This window comes from Manis javanica, chromosome X (genome assembly GCF_040802235.1).
Source record: "Manis javanica isolate MJ-LG chromosome X, MJ_LKY, whole genome shotgun sequence".
NCBI classification, from domain to species: domain Eukaryota; kingdom Metazoa; phylum Chordata; class Mammalia; order Pholidota; family Manidae; genus Manis; species Manis javanica.
In genome coordinates, this window is record NC_133174.1 from 72,421,366 (window position 1) to 72,443,624 (window position 22,259).

The following is a 22,259-nucleotide window of genomic DNA, read 5'->3' on the forward strand; positions in this document are numbered from 1 at the left end:
GGATATGAATAAGATTAACCATCATAGAAGTTTTTAAAAATGATAGAAATCCTTAAATAATGAAGTACTAAAGGGGAGAATGAAGAACTGATACTCCTGCTCACCTAAAGACCACAGTAAAATGCTCTACCAGTCCATTTTTATTTTTTACTGTAAATTATGAGTTTATAATACATTTATTTGAAATTTTCAATTAGAAGCTCTTATTTGTAGAATTTATATGCTTAAAGTGTTGCTTTTAAAACAATATTTTATTACTGACTGAATTGTCACATAGGTACATTTCTTAAAATTACTGTCTAAATAAAGCCAGAGTAATAATTAACTATCTCACTATATTATAACAAGTAAGATAGTGGATTATGATATTAGTGTACTGGGGTTAGAATTCAAGCTCTACCACTTATTAGGAAATTGTCCTTTCTCTGCTTCAGTATCCTCATCTGTCAAATGATAACAGTGATATCTATCTTATAGGGTATTTAGAGTATTAAATAAGATAATGCCTGTACAGCATGTAGCATTGTGCTTGAAACATAATAAAGTGATCTATGCACTTACCTATTTTTATTATATTCATATTTTTGTTTTATACTTTAGCTGTGCTCACTGAATGTTGTGATGCATTTAAAGTAGTTCTAATCTAACTTTTCTTTTTTAGGGTTACTTTTCAGCCAGAGCAAATGATTTAGGTTCAAGAAGATATAGGATTTTTATTTCATCCCAGTATGTCATTTGAAATGAGCATTTACAAGATGAAGATGTATAAATCAGATTTAATCCTATATAAATACCATCTTAGATCTTAATGCTATTAAGGGAAGACCTCTAAAGAACTGATGTTTGCTTTTAAACAGCAATCAAGATGTTTAATTCCAAGGACTCATCTTTATCTTTGTGAATTCCTTTACTCCATTCCTTTACCTCATCTTTGCACTTAATTGGGTTGAACATTTTCCAATATTTTCAAGGATTTGTAACATTGTCAATTATTTTAATTAGTGAAAGAGATCTGATGGACCTAGAAATGGAAAACCATTGAGAAATTAGTACACTGAAGGTGTACTATATAGTTAAGAACAGCAATCATTTGAAGGACCAACTCCTAGTTACATAGTGATTTTTGTCTTTGGTAATATGTCCTTTTTGACCATTGAGATACCTTGAACTGTCATGTTCTTTCCTAGTTCATGATCCATGCTGTGGTTCATTTAGATCTTAGAATTAAAATCTCCCTACTTGGATAATGTCACCGTAGAAATATTTTGTTTTGCAATTTGGGGAGCAAACAATTCTCAGAAACCCTTTATCTGACCTTACATTTCTCAGGACTTACAAAAAAGTTTTTTAGAGATGAAAGGAACAGACTTCTGGAAGGTTTACATTAGGTTCTACTGAGTAAGTTTGGAAATAGTAGAAGAGGCAGCCCTAGCTGTCTTGGAAAGAAGAAACCACAACATTTCAGTCTCTAGCACTGTTTTTCACTTAAACTGCAGTGAAGAAACCAAAATGTGTGTTATTTACCTCTAACAAAAATGAGTGTCCAATTTGAGAAACAGTAAGAGAAACTTGAGATTTCTCTTGCTGAGAATTACAGCAGTTATTTGCAGCAGTCATTCTCAGCTGACCTGACCAAGATTCAAGGATGTTTATTTCAAGGTATAAAGAACTTCATGCTTAAACAAATAACTGCTAAATATTTACCAGGGTGCAGTGTGCAATCAATAACTAAAAATGTATTTAACAGAAGCGCTAATCCTTTATAGATATGGGAAACAACCATATACCACCCATTTTGGTGAGCCATGGCTTACCATTCAAGTAACCCTAAAAGCTATATTTTAAAACCAGTATTGTATTATATGCTGGAGGAAGATGGGATATATATACACAATGGAATATTATTCAATTATAAAAAGAAAATAAATCCTGCTATTTGCAATAACATGAATGGATCTAGAGTGTATTATGCTCAGTGAAATAAGCCAGATGGAGAAAGACAAATACCATATGATTTCACTTATCTGTGGAACATAACAACTCCCATAGACTTCTAAAGAAGGAAAACATTGTTCTAATTGAAGATAAATTATGAAGTTTTTTGTGAGTCACTGTATTTGAAAGAAGTGATGAAGATATCCTTAAGAGGTTACACTTAGTATAACTCAAAGACTAGATATTTTCACCCAGTTTATACAAGGCAATTACACCTCATATTTGATCTGTTGATGCAATTCTTGGCATTATTATCTCAAATTTTATTACTTTGAAATTCTTATATTTCTATTAATATTTTTTATAATTACATAATTTCTCCATCATTTCTTTATCATTTTCCATTATAGAGTACCATTATATCATATATGTCCCCTCTTTAAGTCAGAATAAAAGAAAAAGTTTAATGTAAAGCATTGTATTAGTTGCATATCAGTTGGCTATACTTTATGATGGGGAAAAAACTTTAAAATGGAAATTTCTGGAAGTATTTACCAGACTGGAGAGGAGAGGTTCCTCCGAAACTAGTCAATCAAACATATACTTACTGATGAACAACTTGTATTCACAACACTTAATAGTGACATAGATTATACAAGAAATTAGGTCATGATGTTTCTTCTCAGAGAGAACACTTTGCAGTTGTACAGAGTATTGGAATTATATGAGTACAGAGTATTGGAAAATACTACATACAAAATGATGATGTTCTTTGCTGTTGGTCTAATATAGCTCTGAGTTGAATAGTTAAGTAGTTGAGCAAGATCAATTTTCTTTTCAGTATATAACTTGCAATTACACATTTAGCAGAACTAAGTCATCAGTTTCAGGCAACTAGGCTGATCTAAACCTGCCATCTAGGATGTTTTCCTATGTTTTTAAGCCTTGAACTCTATTTTGCTCTCTATTGTCTAAAATACTTTGAATTCATAGATAAGATAACTTATAAAGTCAAGATTATTGTAAAGCCTATGTATAATTGTTCCTCTTTAATAAATTTGACAATGAGTGATTTAGAAGGAAGAGTAGTAACAGGAAATTGATGGCATGGCTACTTTGTAGTTAGAAATTATATAATTTAAAAAGTGTTTTCACACATAATATCTCATTTAATCCTCACATCCAGTTAAGGTTGTTTTATAATTCCCATTTAATAGATAGATTAGAAACATTTAGATTAATTCTTGGATGTACTACCCTAAACATCCAGAAGAGATACTTGACCTTATGTCTTCCAACTCTGATCCCCTCTTCCTCCAAATACAGTATAACTATCACATCTAAAATGTAGATACTACAGTAAATGCCATTATGGCATAGGTAATTTAGGTTCCTAAGTAAGAGTCTCTAAAGATCAAATAATAAAGAAGGCCTCAAATCAATTACTATGAAACTTTGTCATACCTTGCAGAGGAAATGAAAGTAAAGGTGTATTTAACTTTTGTTTTATACTTTAGAAAATAAAACTTCAGAGAGGATCATGGGAAGATGGTGGCGTGAGTAGTTCAGTGGAAATCTCCTCCCAAAAACATATATATTTATGAAAATACAATAAATACAACTATTCCTAAAAGAGACACCAGTGGATGGAGTACAACAGTCAGGATACATCTACATCTGTGAGAACTCAACATCACACGAAGGGGGTAAAATACAAGCAACGGCCAGGAGGGACCTGAATGCTCCCCCACCCCAGAACCTGGCTGGAAGAAAGGACTCGGAATGGGGAGGGAGTGAAAGCCCAGGACTGCTAAACAACCAGCTCTACAAATCTGCACCCGGAGTGCAGACACAAGGTGCACGGGCTGCTGGATATTAGAGAAATGGAAAAGCAAAACCTGTGGGAAGGTACTCTAAGACAAAAGAAAAGCAAGTGCTTTTTGCAAGTCTTAGAGAGACAGGGACTTCACAGCTTGACGAAGTCGTCCCGGTACACTTTGCCAGCAGCTGGGAATCCCGGGAAACTTTGGGTGCCCAAAACCCCAGGGTGGCAGAGCAGCTCTGAAGCCCTTCACGGCACTAAGCAGACTGTCAGTCATTCCTCCAACTGTCACGGACCCCAAAACACAGGCCCAGTAGTGGAAGAGTGGCAGCGCGCTGGGAGCAGAGGCACTGGAGGGGACTTGGAGTGGAACGGGTGTGCCAGCGGTGCCAGTGGGGACCGGGAGTGGCTCGTACAAGACTGCTGCAGCAGCGACCTAACAGCCCGGTTGTGGAGCACACAAGCTGGTGGAAGTGGCGCCAGAGGAGCCTGGGAGAGGTCCACGTGCGAGAGGCCTGCGCGCACCTGCAGTGGTGCCAGAGGGAGCACCTGCGCTCCCCAAAGCCAACCAGAATTCCAGCCAGATGCAAAGCCACCTAGGCCAGACCTAAAAGCTGCTGCTGGCACACAGCTGCCCAGTAGGGGAGCCGCTATCATGGAGGAGCGCACCTGGCATACCTGCCACTCCCCGCAGGGCTCCAAGCTGCTCTGACGGACACCACACCCACAGCAGTTTAGGAGATTAACCCGGTGGCTGCTCCAGGAGTGTGGGTAACCAACACAGGCAGTGGAGAAGGGCAAGGCATCCAGCAAGCAGGAAAGGACTTTCTCCTCCCAGCTGATACACCCACAACCTGCCTACACCCATCACTATCACCATGAAAAGGCAAAAAAATTTAGTCCAGTCAAGATAGTTCAGACAACACCTGAGAGAGGACCTGCAGAGACAAACCTAACCAGTCTCCCTGAAAAAGAATTCAAAATAAAAATCATAAACATGATGACAGAGCTGCAGAGAAATATACAAGAGCTAAGGGATGACGTCCAGAGGGAGATTACAGAAGTGAAACAATCTCTGGAAGGATTTATAAGGAGAATGGATAAGATGCAAGAGGCTATTGATGGAATAGAAACCAGAGAACTGGAATGCATAGAAGATGATGGAGAGAGAGATAAAAGGATCTCCAGGAATGAAACAATATTAAGAGAATTCTGTGACCAACCCAAAAGTAACAATATCTGCATTATAGGGGTACCAGAAAAAGAAGAGAGAAAAAAAGGGATAGAAAATGTCTTTGAAGAAATAACTTCTGAGAACTTCCCCAAAGTGTGGGAGGAAATAGTTGTTCAGACTAAGGAAGCATACAGAACTCCCAAGAGAAGGGACGCAAAGATGACAACACCAAGAAACATAATAATTAAATTGGCAAAGATCAAGGACAAGGACAGAGTATTAAAGGCAGCCAGAGAGAGAAAAAAGGACACCTACAAAGGAAAACCTGTCAGGCTATCATCAGACTTCTCAACAGAAACCTTACAGGCCAGAAGAGAATGGCATGATATATTTAATGCAATGAAACAGAAGGGCCTTGAACCAAGGATACTGTATCCAGCATGATATCATTTAAATATGAAGGAGGGATTAAACATCCCAGACAACAAAAGTTGAGGGAATTTTCCTCCCACAAACCACCTCTACTGGGTGTCTTAGAGGGACTGCTCTAGATGGGAGCACTCCTAAAAAGAGCACAGAACAAAACACCCAACATATGAAGAATGGAGGAAAAGGAATAAGAAGGCAGAGAAATAATCATCAGATCATGTTTATAATAACTCAATAAGCGAGGTAAGTTAGACAGTAAGGTAGTAAAGAAGCTAACCTTGAACCTTTGGTAACCATGAATCTAAAGCCTGCAATAACAATAAGTACATATCTTTCAATAATTACTGTAAATGTAAATGGACTGAATGCACCAATCAAAAGACACAGAGTAATACAATGGATAAAAAAGCAAGACCCATCTATATGGAGCTTACAAGAGACTCACCTCAAACCCAAACACATGCACAGATAAAAGTCAAGGGATGGAAAAAGATATTTCATGCAACCAACAAGGAGAAAAAAGCAGGTGTTGCAATACTAGTATCAGACAAAATAGACTCCAAAATAAAGTAACAAGGGATAAAGAAGGACATTACATAATGATAAAGGGCTCATTCCAACAAGAGGATATAACCATTATAAACATATATGCACCCAATACAGGAGCACCAATATATGTGAAACAAATACTAACAGAATTAAAGGAGGAAATAAAATGCAATGCATTCATTTTGGGAGACTTTAGCACACCACTCACTCCAAAGGACAGATCCACCATACAGAAAATAAGTAAGGACACAGAGGCACTGAACAACACTCGAGAACAGATGGACCTAATAGACATCTACAGAACTCTACATTCCAAAGCAATAGGATGCACATTCTTCTCAAGTGCACATGGAACATTCTCCAGAATAGACCACATACTAGGCCACAAAAAGAGCCTCAGTAAATTCCAAAAGATTGAAATCCTACCAATCAACTTTTCAGACCACAAAGGTATAAAACTAGAAATAAATTGTACCAAGAAAACAAAAAGGCTCACAAACACATGGAGGCTTAAGAACATCCTCCTAAATAATCAATAGATCAATGACCAAATCAAAATGGAGATCCAGCAATATATGGAAACAAATAACAACAACAACACAAAGCCCCAATTTCTGTGGGATGCAGCAAAAGCAGTCTTAAGAGGAAAGTGTATAGCAATCCAGGCATATTTAAAGAAGGAAGAACAATCCCAAATGAATAGTCTAATGTCACAATTTTCAAAATTGGAAAAAGAAGAACAAATGAGGTCTAAGGTCAGCAGACAGAGGGAAATAATAAAGGTCAGAGAAGAAATAAATAAAATTGAGAAGTATAAACAATAGAAAAAAATTAGTGAGACCAAGAGCTGGTTCTTCGAGAAAATAAGCAAAATAGATAAGCTTCTAGCCAGACTTATTAAGAGAAAACGAGAGTCAACACACATCAACAGAATCAGAAACGAGAAAGGAAAAATCACGACGGACCCCACAGATATACCAAGAATTATTAGAGAACAATATGAAAATCTATATGCTAACAATCTGGAAAAACTAGGAGAAATGGACAACTTCCTAGAAAAATACAACCTTCCAAGGCTGACCCAGAAAGAAACAGAAAATCTAAACAGACCAATTACCAGCAATAGAAATAAATCAGTAATCAAAAAACTACCCAAGAACAAAACCCCCAGGCCATATTGATTTACCTCAGAATTTTATCAGACATACAGAGAAGACATAATACCCATTCTCCTTAAAGTTTTCCAAAAAGTAGAAGAGGAGGGACTACTCCCAAATCCATTCTATGAAGCCAACATCACCCTAATACCAAAACCAAGCAAAGACCCCACCAAAAAAGAAAACTACAGACCAATATCCCTGATGAATGTAGATGCAAAAATACTCAAGAAAATATTAGCAAACCGAATTCAAAAATACATCAAGAGGATCATACACCATGACCAAGTGGCTTTCATCCCAGGGATGCAAGGATGGTACAACATTCAAAAATCCATCAACATCATCCACCACATCAAGAAAAGAATTACAAAAACCACATGATCATCTCCATAGATGCTGAAAAAGCATTTGACAATTTTCAACATCCATTCATGAGAAAAACTCTCAACAAAATGGGTATAGAGGGCAAGTACCTCAACATAATAAAGGCCATATATGATAAACCCAGAGCTAACATCATACTGAACAGCGAGAGGCTGAAAGCTTTTCCTCTGAGATCGGGGACAACACAGGCATGCACACTCTCCCCACTGTTACTCAACATAGTACTGGAGGTCCTAGCCACGGCTATCAGACAAAACAAAGAAATACAAGAAATCCAGATTGGTAAAGAAGAAGTCAAACTGTCACTATTTGCAGATGACATATTGTACATAAAAAACCGTAAAGACTCCACTCCAAAATGACTAGAACTAATATTAGAATTCAGCACAGTTGCAGGATACAAAATTAACACACAGAAATCTGTGGCTTTCCTATACTCTAACAATGAACTAAAAGAAAGAGAAATCAGGAAAACAATTGCATTCACAGTAGTATCAAAAAAAATAAAATACCTAGGAATAAACCTAACAAAGGAAGTGAAAGACCTATACCCTGAAAACTACAAGACACTCTTAAGAGAAATTAAAGAGGACACTAACAAATGGAAACTCATCCCATGCTCCTGGCTAGGAAGAATTAATTTTATCAAAATGGCCATCTTTCCAAAAGCAATATACAGATTCGATGAAATCCCTATCAAATTACCAACATCATTCTTCAATGAACTGGGACAAATACTTCAAAATTTCATATGGAATCACCAAAGACCCCGAATAGCAAAAGCAATCCTGAGAAGGAAGAATAAAGTGGAGGTGATCTTGCTCCCCAACTTCAAGCTCTACTACAAAGCCACAGTAATCAAGACAATTTGGTACTGGCACAAGAACAGAGCCACAGACCAATGGAACAGAATAGAGATTCCAAACATTAACCCAAACATATATGACCAATTAATATATGATAAAGGAGCCATGGACATACAATGGGGAAATGACAGTTTCTTCATCAGCTGGTGCTGGCAAAATTGGACAGCTACATATAAGAGAATGAAACTGAATCATTGTCTAACCCCATACACAAAAGTAAATTCAAAATGGATCAAAGACCTGAATGTAAGTCATGAAATCATAAAACTCTTAGAAAAAAACATGGGCCAAAATCTCATGGACATAAACATGAGTGACTTTTTCATGAACGTATCTCCCTGGGCAAGGGAGACAAAAGCAGAAATTGTCAAGTAGACTATATCAAGCTGAAAAGCTTCTGTATAGCAAAGGACACCATCAATGGAACAAAAAGGTATCCTACAGTACGGGAGAACATATTCATAAATGACAGATCCGATAAAGGATTAACATCCAAAATATATAAAGAACTCACACACCTCAACAAACAAAAAAGCAAATAATCCAATTAAAAAATGAGCAGAGGAGCTGAATAGACAGTTCTCCAAAGAAGAAATTCAGATGGCCAACAGACACATTGAAAGAGTCTCCACATCGCTAGTTATCAGAGAAATGCAAATTAAAACCACAATGAGATATCACCTCACACCAGTAAGGATTTCCATCATCAAAAAGACAAACAACAACAAATGTTGGCGAGGTTGTGGAGAAAGGGGAACCCTACTGCACTGCTGGAGGGAATGTAAATTAGTTCAACCATTGTGGAAAGCAGTATGGAGGTTCCTCAGAAGGCTCAAAATAGAAATACCATTTGACCCAGGAATTCCCCTTCTAGGAATTTACCCTAAGAATGCAGCACTCCAGTTTGAAAAAGACTGATGCACCCCTATGTTTATCGCTGCACTATTTACAATAGCCAAGATATGGAAGCAACCTAAATGTCCATCAGTAGATGAATGGATAAAGAAGATGTGGTACATATACACAATGGAATTTTACTCAGCCATAAGAAAGAAACTGATCCTACCATTCGCAACAACATAGATGGAGAAAGTATTATGCTCAGTGAAAAAAGCCAGGTGGAGAAAGACAAGTACCAAATGATTTCACTCATATGTGGAGTATAAGAACAAAGGAAAACTGAAGGAACAAAGCAGCAGCAGAATCACAGAGTCCAAGAACGGACTAACAGTTACAAAAGGGAAAGGGAGGATGTGTGGGAAGGGAGTGATAAAGGCGGAGAAAAAGAAAGGGGGCATTACGATTAGCATTTATAGTGTGGGGGGGCGGCACCGGGAGGGCTGTGCAACACAGAGAAGACAAGTAATAATTTTACAGCATCTTACTACGCAGATGGACAGTGACTGTGAAGGGGTATGTGGGGGGGACTTGGTGAAGGGGGGAGCCTAGTAATCATAATGTTCTTCATGTAATTGTACATTAATGATACCAAAATATAAAAAGAAAAAAGAAAATAAAGCTTCACAAGAATTTCACCTTTTAATAACATTTTTATTTAAATATCTGTACAGCAAAGGACTCAACTCATAAATGTTTAGCTGGTGAATTTTTATGAAGTACATACACCTGTGCAATGAAAACCCAGTTCCTAAAACAGAACAATACCAGCAGCCAATAAACCCCTAGCAGAATCTTCCAGTCACTACTCTCCCTTAAACAGTGACCACTATCTTGATTTCTAATGATTTAGATTTGTTTTTCCTGCTTATAACTTTATGTAAAAGGAATCATACAATAAGGAATACATTAGAATTCTCAAATTAAGAAATAGTGTAGGGTTTTATTCTTAAAATTGCAGTCCTAATTATTGTATGATATTATGAAACAGTGAAACTCAATAGATGAAAGAACAATGTTTCTGCTATAGTTTTTACCCATGCTGTGATATAGTCCTTAATAATACATTAGTTTATACCATAAATAAACAATGAGGGTTATACTAATTGTGAATTCTGACCATTAACTGAAGGCCACTGGTCAGCAAAATGATGCCCCCACTTTTCCCCTACTTTTTACTCCCAAATACTCATCAAGGCACATGGTAGCTCTAATTTTGAAGCTTCAGCTTAGTCTGGACCTGACTCTCAGAGGCCAATTACCTTACATGGAAAAGAACATTTCAGGCCATTTTCCTCTTAGAAACCTTATTCAGTATTCATTCAGTGATTATTTGAGTGTTTCCTATGATAACAGGTAAAGTCTTAGGTATGATGGATAATGTAATGCATAAGGAAAGCACAGCCCCTATCTTTATGGAGATTAAAGTTTAGTGGAGGGAGATAATTACACAAAATAGTACAAAGTTACTAAGTATGCATTTATTAACTTTATATGTATGTTTATTTTATATATGAAGCATATCAAATAAAATGCTATTAAACATAAAATGTGAAAAAGTACAGGAAATGAAATGCTAGGAAATAATAATGTCGGACAAAGTTTAGATTAGGATTGGGTTACCAGAGAATCTGACATTTATGTAAAACCTGAAAGTTCAATAGGAGTTGTCTAGGCAAAAGAGGAGAGAGAGTTGAGAAAGTCTATTATGGGCACAGAAATAGCATATGTAAAGGCTTCTGAGGAGATAGTCTTCTGCTTGGTAGTTAAGGTCAACAGTAACAAATGGTAGGGCATTTGGAATCTCACAGTATTTGTGGTACTTTGTATTGAAATTGCAGCACTTCAAAGGTGAGAAATTCTAAAGCCTAATATCATTCTTCAGTAAGTGTCCCTAAAAGCAAAATGAGATGGCAGGATTGAATATTTATTTCATAAATTAGACTCACTATATTATGATACATAGTAGGCTATAATTCTTTAATGCATATGTTTGATACTTGTGATGTTTGAAAATTTTCACTAGGTGCTATAATAATTTGAGTAATGCTTAGTTATTTGACAAAAGGGAAAGTCCATGTTCGTATGGTTTAGGGCCTGAAGGGTGTTCAGTATATTTAGAGCACTGGTTCTCAAAATTTTAGTTTCAGAATGTCTTGACTCTTAAAAATTGTAAAGAACCCCCCAAAAATAATTTATGTAATAATATTTATACATGTTTATTTTATAAATTAAGTTTAAAATTTATAATTTAAGAAGAGACATTTGTTATTTGACAACATGATAACACATGTTAAAATGAATGCATATAGAAAAATAACTTTTCTAAAGTTAAAAATGAAAATAGTAGTTTTATATAATGGCAATTCTCTTTAATGTCTGGCTTAATAGATGGTAACTGGATACTCATATTTGTATCTACATTCAATCTATTCCAAAATTTGTTTTGAGGGTGTAAAGAAATTTGGCCACATGGATATGTAGCTGGAAAAGAGGGGACTGCACAGGTTCTTTGAAAGGGTCTCAGGCACCCCCTGGGCTTCTTGGACCATATTTTAAGAAATCTAGAGTTATAGGGATGTTTATACTGCATTGTAATTCACACTAACACAAATGTGAATCACTTAAGTATTCAGCAATAGTGTTAGTTCACAACCTTGGAAGCTTCCCAGGTGAAATCTAAAACCAGCCATGTACATGGAGGGCAGGGAGAGACCAAAGAAGGAAACAGCACTCCAGCTTGGTAGGTGGAATGTTTAATGAGCAAGGTAACTTAAATATGAGGCTTGTCTTAGGCCACAAGATGAGTAGATCTTTGCATCTGCCAGCCAGAATCAGAAAAAAATTATATAGAAGTCTTAACTGGTTTTAGTCATGTATTCTGTTCAGGTGGTCTCAACAACACTTTATTCTCTCAAGGCTATGTCCTTGGAACAGTTCCCACTCTGGGAACAGTGAGCAGAGTATACATTCCATGGACAAGAGTGGGTGAGGAATCTCTACCCAGGTCCAGCTCAAGGGTGAACTGGCAGTCATCTCCTCTTAATTACCTCCTTGAACAAATAGGTAATGTTTAAATTATAGTATATCCTTAAGAAACAATATGATGTAGCCAATGAAAATCATACTTTTGAAGAACAAATACTTAATGGCATGAATAAACTCATATGATAATACATTTGGTAAAGCATTGTATGTGTAATCCTACCTAAATGCTGAATATATACATTTAAAACTGTGGGAAAAGTTGGAGTTCTTATGGGCAGGATTCTCACTGAACCTAAACTACTTGATGATGTAACTGGCCTGTTGCTAGGGTACTGCTTCCACACCCATAGGCAATAAGCTATTATTGAATGAGTCGCTATATAAAGAGCTCGGCCCAGTGCTCTGGGCAGAGGCAGAGATGATGGAGAATTACAGGCCTGCAGACTGTTGGATGCAGACAGAACTCTAGTGTTTGACCTACTACCAGGAGAACAAGCCAGGTAATAAACTCTTTTGCAACAAGAACATTCCACTATCATTTCTGTGTTCACATTGAATCCATAGGAAACTTGCCTGGGTCTGAAACCCATTGGCAAGAAAATTGGCATTAGTTGGCAAGGTTCCTTGTTGACCAAGGAAAAAGAGAGGCTGCCCTTATGGAAGCGGTGCTTCAGTGGGCTGCCCCTGTGAATGGGGATACAGTGGATTGTTGCCCAATGGGTATGTGGTCTGAAGTGGTTTGCCTCCAAGAGGGCTGGGCCCCATCCCAGAACTAGAGGCAAAGTGGAGGTGATACCTGAGGCAGTAGGGGTAGCCCTTGGCATAGTAAGTAGGTATTTTGAGAGAAAGAGTGCCATGAGGCAGCAGGGATTGTGGGTTAGCTGCTTCTCATGGTATTAAAAAAGTATAGAGATGAGAACATGCTCCTGAAAGACATAAGAAATGTCAGCACAAGATTGCGAGCTGTGAACTGCTGTGGATTCACTGAAGAATGAAATTGCATTGTTATGAGAGGAGGCAGCATGAGAATGTTGGCAGTGAGGTGTGAGTGAAAAGATAAAAGCCATGAAGAAAAGAATGGACCCCTGACAAAGCCACAAGAAGAGACAGTGCAAGAACATGAGCTGCAAGTTCCAGTGAAGGAGGTAGAAGATTCCTTACAGAATGAGACAGCAGCGCTGCCAGGTACTCTGAAGGAGGAAAAGGCCATAAAGAAAAAATATGTACTGCTGAGGGAAGCACAGGAGGAGGCGGCATGGGAAGGCCAGCCGTGAAGCATTGAGGTGAAGGTAAGAGAGCTGCTGAAGACTGAGCTAGCATTGCTGCGATGCACAGTAGAAAAGGTAACGGTTGTAACAGAAGAGGCAATTGGGGTAGGGCCGAGAAAGGTGCCAAAAGCCCTGGAAATGGAGGAGTTGGAGAAGGATGAAGGGGTGGTGCTGGAGGCACTGAACCCTCCTGTACTGAAAGCACACCCAGTGGTTGTAAAGAAAATAAAGACCCAGCAGCTGAAAATTCCCCAAGGAGAAGAGCAGGCCTCTCCCCAGGTCATGGAGCACTCTATGCTCTGCCCCTATACGCAGGCTCAGCGGGTGGATTTGGGCTCCCAGTTTAGGTAGAAGCCCTCAGAGTCAATATCAGCTTGGCTCCTGCATCTGTGAGATTAGGGGTGGATGGAATTGTTCTGTCAGGATTGGAGATGGGAAAGCTGGCTTCCCTGACAGTGCAGCCCACTTTGAGGCAGCAATTACAAAATGCACACCAGACCCCTGGGAGTCACTCCCTCCTTGATTGGCTTATGGCTGCATGTCGTGATCTGTGGCCGAATCTGGGAGATCTACCATCTTCTCCTGTTAGATGGCAGACATATGCTGAACTCCAACAGGTGCTATGAGAGCTAGGCATAAGAAATGCCATCTATAGTCCAGAGAATTATGGCCCAGATGAAGAATTTTCACTACTGGGGTGAGAAATATTTTGCTTCAAATGGCTCCCACATTCCTCTTGGGTCTCTAGTGGCCATTCTTTCCCTGCACTTAGGGCAGCCCATAAGTGAGGTGACATGTATGGTAGCCAACTTAGGAGAGGCTGAAGCAATGAGAATATGGAAAGAAATAAGGTCTGCTACTCACAAGAGGAATTTAAAGAGCCCCATGAGCGTTACAAGAACCCAGATGTGGGTTGATTTAATCTGCGCAGAAGCAGATGGAAGGAAATTAGACGGGAAGTCAAATAAGATCTTACTGGAGATATGACAACAACTGAAACCAGAGCAGTAGTTACAGCCATTAAGGCAAAGAGGTAGAGGTCAGAGACAGAGCCACATGACCAGCCTGTGTGTTTGCAAGACTTCCTGCTGGAGAGTGAGCCAACCTCACTCAAGCCCACACAGGAAGATGATTGGGGAACACAGTTTGACTAAGGAGAGATTTGAGGTACCTTCCCTGAGGGACCAGGTGAGGACTGGAGGCCACATTTCTAAATTGGTCCCCAGTGAACATACAATGTGTGCTAGCTCTGGTGGACCCAGGGGCTGAATGTTCACTGATTACAGTAATCCTTAGCAGTTCCCCGGGACCCCCACTGTCATAAATGGATACAGGGATAATGCTGTAGGAGTGAAACAAGCCCAAATCCCTTTGGGAAAAGGGTGTCTACCCCCAAAGGAGTATACTGTATATATCTTCTATCCCTAAGTATATTTTGGGGATGGATATCATGCAGGTTCTATAGATGCAGACTACTCCAGGTGAGTTCAGACTGAGAATACATGTGGTGAAGGCAGTTTTGAGGGGACATGCTAGGCACCCACCCATACCTTTGCCTGTGCCTCAGCAGGTGAATAATACAAGCAATACAAACTGCCTGGAGCGCATAAGGGGATTGGAGAAACTCTCCAGAAGCAGAAGAAGGTGGGTATTATAAAGCCCACCCTTAGTCCATTCAGTTCCCTAGTGTGGCCAGTAAAAAACCAGATGGCTCCTGGTATATACCTGTGGATTACAGAGTACTGAATAAAGTCATAGCCTGTATGCATGCTGCTGTCCCCTCTATTGCAGGCTTGATGGATACCCTCAGTCATGAACTAGGATCATACCATTATATGGTAGATCTTGCTAATGCTTTCTTTTCCATTGACATTGAACAGGAAAGTCAGGAACAGTTTGCCTTCATGTGAGAAGGATGGCAATGGACATTCATCCTGCTTCCACAGGGATACCTCCACAGCCCCACCATCTGTCATGGACTTGTAGCCCAGGACTTGGCTATGTGGAAGAAACAGCCAATGGTGTGGCTGTACCATTATATTGATGATGTCATGCTCACATCCCATTCTCTTTCAGATCTAGATAGTGCATCACCTAGACTGCTGCAACATCTACAGGAGAAAGGATGGGCTGTGAACAGCACCAAGGTTCAGGGACCTGGTTTGTCAGTCAAATTCTTGGAGATCGTCTGGTTGGGTAAGACTGAAGTTATACCGGAAGCAGTTATAGATAAAGTTGAGACCTTTCCTACCCCTACAACTGAAGCATTGTTATAAGAGTTTTTGGGTCTTCTGGGCTCCTGGAGAGTGTTTCCTGCACTTGGTGCAAATTCTGAAGTGCTTATACCAGTTGCTATGAAAGGGCGTCAGGTCGGACTGGGATGAGACATGTGCATCTGCCTTTGCTACAGCAAAATGGGCAGTCAAGGCCATGCAGGCCTTGAGTGTGATTGACCCATCAAGGCCCTGTGAGCTGCATGTTCATGTGACTGAAAATGTTTATGGCTGTGGTCTCTGGCAGCGGCTTGAATGAACTTACCAACCTATTGGATTCTGGTCACAATTACAGAAAGGGGCAGAGGTATGATGCACTTTGATAGAAAAACAACTGGCTGCCATGCCTCACTCCTTGTTGGCTACAGAACACATCACTGGTTCAGTCCTGATAAAGGGAATAAACACCTAACCCATCTTGGGGTGAGTACAATACTGGACCCAAAAGCCAAGGAGTGGTGTGGCACAAACGTCCACACTGGTGAAGTGGGGTACTTACCTACGGCAGTGTAATGCCCTCTTTAATAGCCCCCTGAATGAAGAACTCCAATGCTTATTGGGGCCAGTGTCATATACTAGCAAAAAGCAGGAAGAATTTACTTTAGAACCATTAGTAGCAGAGAGTCCTTATTGGTAGGGAAGAGCCCCTATAACTGAAGATGCATGGTACACAGATGCCTCCAGCCATTGGAAGCCCCCAAAATGGAGAGCCATAGCTTTCCATCCTAAGACTGAGACGATATAGATGGAAGATGGTGAGGTGAAGAGCAGTCAATGGGCAGAGCTGTGGGCATTATGGCTTGTAATCAGCCAGGAACCGTCACCTATAGTTGTCTACACTGACAAATGGGCTATTGGGGTTTGACTCTGTGGCTACCAACCTGGTACCATGCCAACTGGCTTGTTGGTCACCAACCTCTTTGGGGGCAAGAATTGTGCCAAGACTTATGGGCCTGTGGTGAGACTAAAATAATTACAGTATATCATGTGACAGGTCATTTGCCACTGGCATCCCCAGGAAATGATGAAGCAGATAAATTGACCCAGATATGTTGGTTAGAAGGAAAGCCTGCCTCTGATGTAGCCCAATGGTTACATCAGTGTTTGTTGTCAGACAGCAGATACGCTATATTCAGCCTGTACTTGTGTCAGAAGGACATTGGTATGCCATGACTTGTGTGTACACACATACTGGAATTCTGGTTGCTTTTCCTCCTCATTGTGCAGACCAAGAGACAACCAAAGAGGCCTCATGTGTCTCTGCCACCTACAGCCAACCACAGGTATTTGACAGTGATCAGGGCAACCATTTTACTGGACATACACTGCAAGAATGGGTGCAACAGTTGGGAAATCAAATGGAAGTTTCACGTGCCATAAGTTCTACCACAGCAGGCACGATAGAGAGGAACAGTGGTTTATTAAATCTGGACTGAAGTCAGATAGCAGTAGTCTGTGGGGATGGTCAGTCCACTTATGTACTGTGGTACAGTGTTTGAACGAGAGACCCTGAAAGGGAACCCTGAGCCCTGTAGACATATTAACACAAATGGATGCCTCCCTTGTACAACTGCAAGTACAAACCAAGGAAGAATCATTGAAGTGGAGTTTCAGCCACTAAAATAACATCTTTCTGCCATCACCAACTGTACTAAATCCTGGAGACTCCACTGAATGGATGTGGCCTTGGATCTTTCAACACATGGACCAACGATGGCTGGCTCTCCTGGCACATTGGGGACAAGGCCTGGAAGCTGGCCTCTGGTGTATTCCTGATAACAGCAGAATGCCCCCAAATATCACTGGAGTATATCCTGAATGGCCAGAAGGTAGAAGCATCTTATCAGGGAGTTTTGTTTTATCATTATGGCCAGTGGGTGCACCTCCAGTAGTACTATACAGAGAATCTTCAGTAACCCCCATGGGGAAAAGAGTAAAATTATGATATACTAGACCTGGATGGGCCCCCCTTCCTGCTACCATCCTGTCACAGGACCACTGTCTTGCATGCATCCTACCTGATGGACAAGATTTGCCTGTGTTGGTGTCATTAAAACATTTGTTTTATCACCCCTAAATTCTTTGTGGATTGGGATCCTCCTCTGGCTTGAGGATTATTATAATTTTTGTTATCTGTATCAAAATCTTGTTGTATCTTAATTTTAGTTATTATCTCTATGTTGTTCTCCTCTGTTGCTGTTGTGGAATCCGGTTACAGTGCTCCAGCTTTTTCACACAAGGACCATTGTGGAAGACTGAGAACATGTAGATTGTGAGGCGAGAATCCTGAAGGGGTGAAGTGTGAAGAAAGTTGGAGTTCCTATGGCTAGGATTCTCACTGAACCAAAACCGCTTGAAGATGTAACTGGGCTATTGCTAGGCTACTGCTTCCACATCTGTGGCAACAAATTATTATTGACTGAGTCACTCTATGAAGAACTCGGCCCAGTGCTTTGGGTGGAAGCAGAAACAACAGTGGATTACAGACCTGCAGACTGTTGGATGCAGATATAACTCTAGTGCTTGGTGTACTGCTGGGAGAACAAGCAGGGTAATAAGCCCTTTCCCCCCAAGAATGTTCTATTATCATTTCTGTGGTCACAGTGAATCTATTGCAAACTTCCCCAGGGCTGAAACCCATTGGAAAGACAATACATACTGAAATTAACTAAAAATACCACTAGTTGTTACTTCTGATATGAGATTATTTTAATTCTGATATGTTGATTTTATTTCCTTTTTTGTACTTTCAAGATATTTGTAATGAACAGGTATTAAGTTTATTATCAGAATAAAATTTGTAAAAATGCCCATGTAATGTTTATTAAAGTATTAAGCATGGAATGTTTATTCCAACACCTATGTCTTTACCTATGTGTGTTGATTACAACTCAGTAGCATGTTCAGCAGAATTTGGAGGCAGCACTAACCAGGGCAATAGAGTAGTGCTTCTCAAACTTTAGTGCTCATTTTAAGTCACCTGGGTTTCTTGTTAAGACGCAGAGTCTGATTCAGTAGGTCTGGGGTGGGGCCATAGATCTGCATTACTAACAAGCTCCCAGTTGATATTGATGCTAGTGCGCTTGCATGACAAAGTATTTCTGTATAAAAGCTAGTTGTTTATATGTCTCTCTTCCCTACTGGAATACAAGTACTTTGAAAGCAAGGACTATAAATCATTCATTTTTACAATCCCATAAAACCTAGTATAATTTTGTGGACACTGGAGATATTCACTACCTACTTCTGGAACATTGAATTGAAAGTAAGGATAAAATCTCATCAAGGAATTTATAAATCATCTAAGAGGTAATTTAGTGGAAAGAGCACTTGCTCTTGCACCACACAGATTTGGGTTTGAGCACTTGTTTTGTTACTTACTTGCTAAATGGTCTTGGGCAAGTCACTTTAGTTTTTGTTAATACTGACAGATTCTAAGTCTAATTTGATATCTGTTAACCCACTTTGGTCTAATAATATGTAATGTGCCTTCCATGTAATCAAATATAATAACCCTCATTTTATATTTTATGGAAAAACAATTCCCCTCTTTTTGTATCCCTCCCTCAATAGCAAGCAAGAGGCTTATTCAGTGATCCAATTTCTTGGAATATTTGAAAAGTTAAAAATTATTTTTGCAGAAGATGAAAAATTCTAGTATGGAATTTACCATACTTATTCACCAATACATTTAAATGTCCTAGCTGTCAGAAAACTAAGCTAGTGCTTTTTCTGGAATGGAAAATATGGTTACAATATGATGCAAATAGAATTCTCAACAGGTTTTTGAAAAGTAAACCAAAAATAGATTTCATGAGAGATTTCTGCTTAGTATAGAGCATTTTCCATTAACAAAGTTAAATGATTATTAAATTTTCACTTATCTACTTTTTAGATAAGATGGAATGGGAAAATACTGGCTTATTTTTAGGATTTTAAAGTTGGCTTATGATACAATTATGCCCAATTTCAGCAATTATAATGATATAATTAAAACTATTTTTCTTTAGAGAAAACATCAAAATAAATGTAGAAATTTTATGAGATAAAATGAGGCCGTACTGAAGTACAGCAGCAAAACATACTGCCTGACATATTCAGCTATTGTCACCAAGAAGGGTAGCTCTTTTATAAATATGATGAACTGCCTCTATACTTGAAGAATCAATCATGTACTCTTGTGTGTTCTGGACGTATTTAATGAATTCCAGAGAAAGTGTTGGAGTCTGAGACTGAGAAAATGCTATTTTACCAATGTCATACTTGGGGAATCGGGAATACCTAGGAAAAACAATTCACAACTTCATTAACAGCAATAAACGTGATTGCATATATGGCCACAGGAATACTTTGTAGAAAAGGGAAGGTTATCAATAAAATGCTGTGAGTCATGTTGCTGGGAGTGGAAAGGAAAGGATTAGAACTGAATAGCATAAGTGAGTAGTAATGTTTCATATCATCTGGAGTTAGAAGGAAAACCTGTAACTGAATAAGCATCCTAATAGAGGGAAACCATTGACTGGATCTTCTAAAATGAATCACATGAGTGGCGTTTTTGTTTTCTTTATAATTCATATGCTTTTGGAAAGCCATGGCAGTTTGACCTTCCTGATAAAGTTTGATTTACTAAAGTGCCTGTTTGTAATCTTAGTCCTGATTCTGAATAATGGTAGTGAAGATTCAAGGAATCGTGGATATTTACAAAATGGAAAAGCCAAATGTGGATATCAAAATTTTCATTTTGTTTTTGATCTTTTTCTTTCCCTACTGACATTTAGTATAATGTGTATAGAATGATGTTTGTGAGGGTATGGACATATGAAATGTTGCTTTCAGTGGTGGTTGAGCTTCAATGAGAAATTAGTGTGGAGAGATGTGGTAGAAGCAAATTTCTTCAGATTTTGCTTTGGTATGAACATGATTACTTAATTTCAGATCATAATATTCCTGACAAATGATTTTCATAGAGGATTCTCGATGAGGCTCTTTAATATATTTGTAAATGGTGGATGAAATTTGGTCAAAATGGTAATTTAAAGTTATACTAAAAGCTACGTTCTCCTTATCTAGAATGGATGGTGTCATGATGTGGAGTTAAATCTTGAGACTTACAAATCAAAAACTCTGAAGAATGAGAGATCTTTGAAATAAAAAGGTTTACTGAGGCTTTTACAGATACAAGCCAGAATAAGGACTGACTCCTGGGACAAGACATTTCTGCTTCAACAGCAGTAAGGACAGTTAACAGAAACAACTTGTCCGCCAGACTCAATAAATGGGATATTTAAGAGAGATATCAAGGAAAGAAAGTTCTTTATATTCACACTGGCTATAGATAAGGAAAGTGTGCTAACGTGAAGCAGGGAAAATCCAGGGATAGGTGGTTAGCTGATAGAAAAGGCTGGTATATTGGGCGATGATGGTGGTCAGTCACTCACTATGCACAAGAGGGATGCAGTAGTTCTGGGGACCTTCTAGATGATTGTTGAAATAACTTCATCCAGGAATGTAGAGCTTCTGGTTAGCTCTATCCCATGGCTATCAACTGTAACCTTCCTTTGTCTCTCTCTCATTCTCTGGACCTTATGTCACTGAATTTAGGACATTTCAGAATTTTTGCATTGTCAAAATTAATAGCTTGATGAGTCTGAAGGTCTTCAGTTACAAAGGAATTAAAATACATAAAAACAATCTTGTAAAGGTGATTTTCCCTCATTGGTTGTTGGACTGCCATATTGCTGCTCTAAATAAGCACAGTGCTTGCAGAGCCTGGAGGCCGTCATCTGAAACCAAGCAGTTGCTCTTCTTTGGAAAGGTGAGTGCATCTCTAGACAGGAAATGTGTTTTTTGATTCACAGAAAGGAATCTGACAAGTGAAAAAATATGGCTTTCTTATCAATAATGTGTCTTTCCTGATAGGTTAATCTTTGAGTGCTGAGTTAAATTGATTTGCTAATTGCATTATTGCAGTTGCACATATAGCTTTAAATAATGCATATATATCCTCTCTAAGATTTCTGTGTGTTGATTTTATGCCTAGAGGACATTTTTCATATTGCCACCTGGGAACTGTTTGATTAATAAGTACAAAGCTTTAAGTACGGGTGCAGAATTATGTAGTGAATACAAGGTGTTTTGTTTGGAGATAGGTTTTAAGATTTACTTAACTCCCCATAGTATTTCCCCTCAAAGATAATCATGACCTTGAATATAAAAAGAGAGCATGTTGAGAAATACCAGTGAAGTGATTGGAGGAATTTTTACAATTTCTCTAACACTTTATAGATTTTTTTCACTACCATTTGTCAACTCTGTATTTGGAGCTTTCCTACTTAAACTTTTCATTACTTGAATGCCACTAGCAACACTTAAATAAAACAACTTTATTTTCAAATTAAATTCCAAACCATAGACAATCATTCTGTGTTACAATACTTGAAACTGTGATTCACAGTGTTTTGGTAGAACATGTTATTTTTATAATATTATGTACATCTTCATCAACAAAATATTT

General features: G+C 38.7%; 1 pseudogene; it reads left to right on the top strand.

The window, feature by feature from the left end:
• LOC108396211 (uncharacterized) overlaps nt 1-22,259 on the top strand; it is a 168,003-nt pseudogene that overhangs the window by 69,255 nt on the left and 76,489 nt on the right.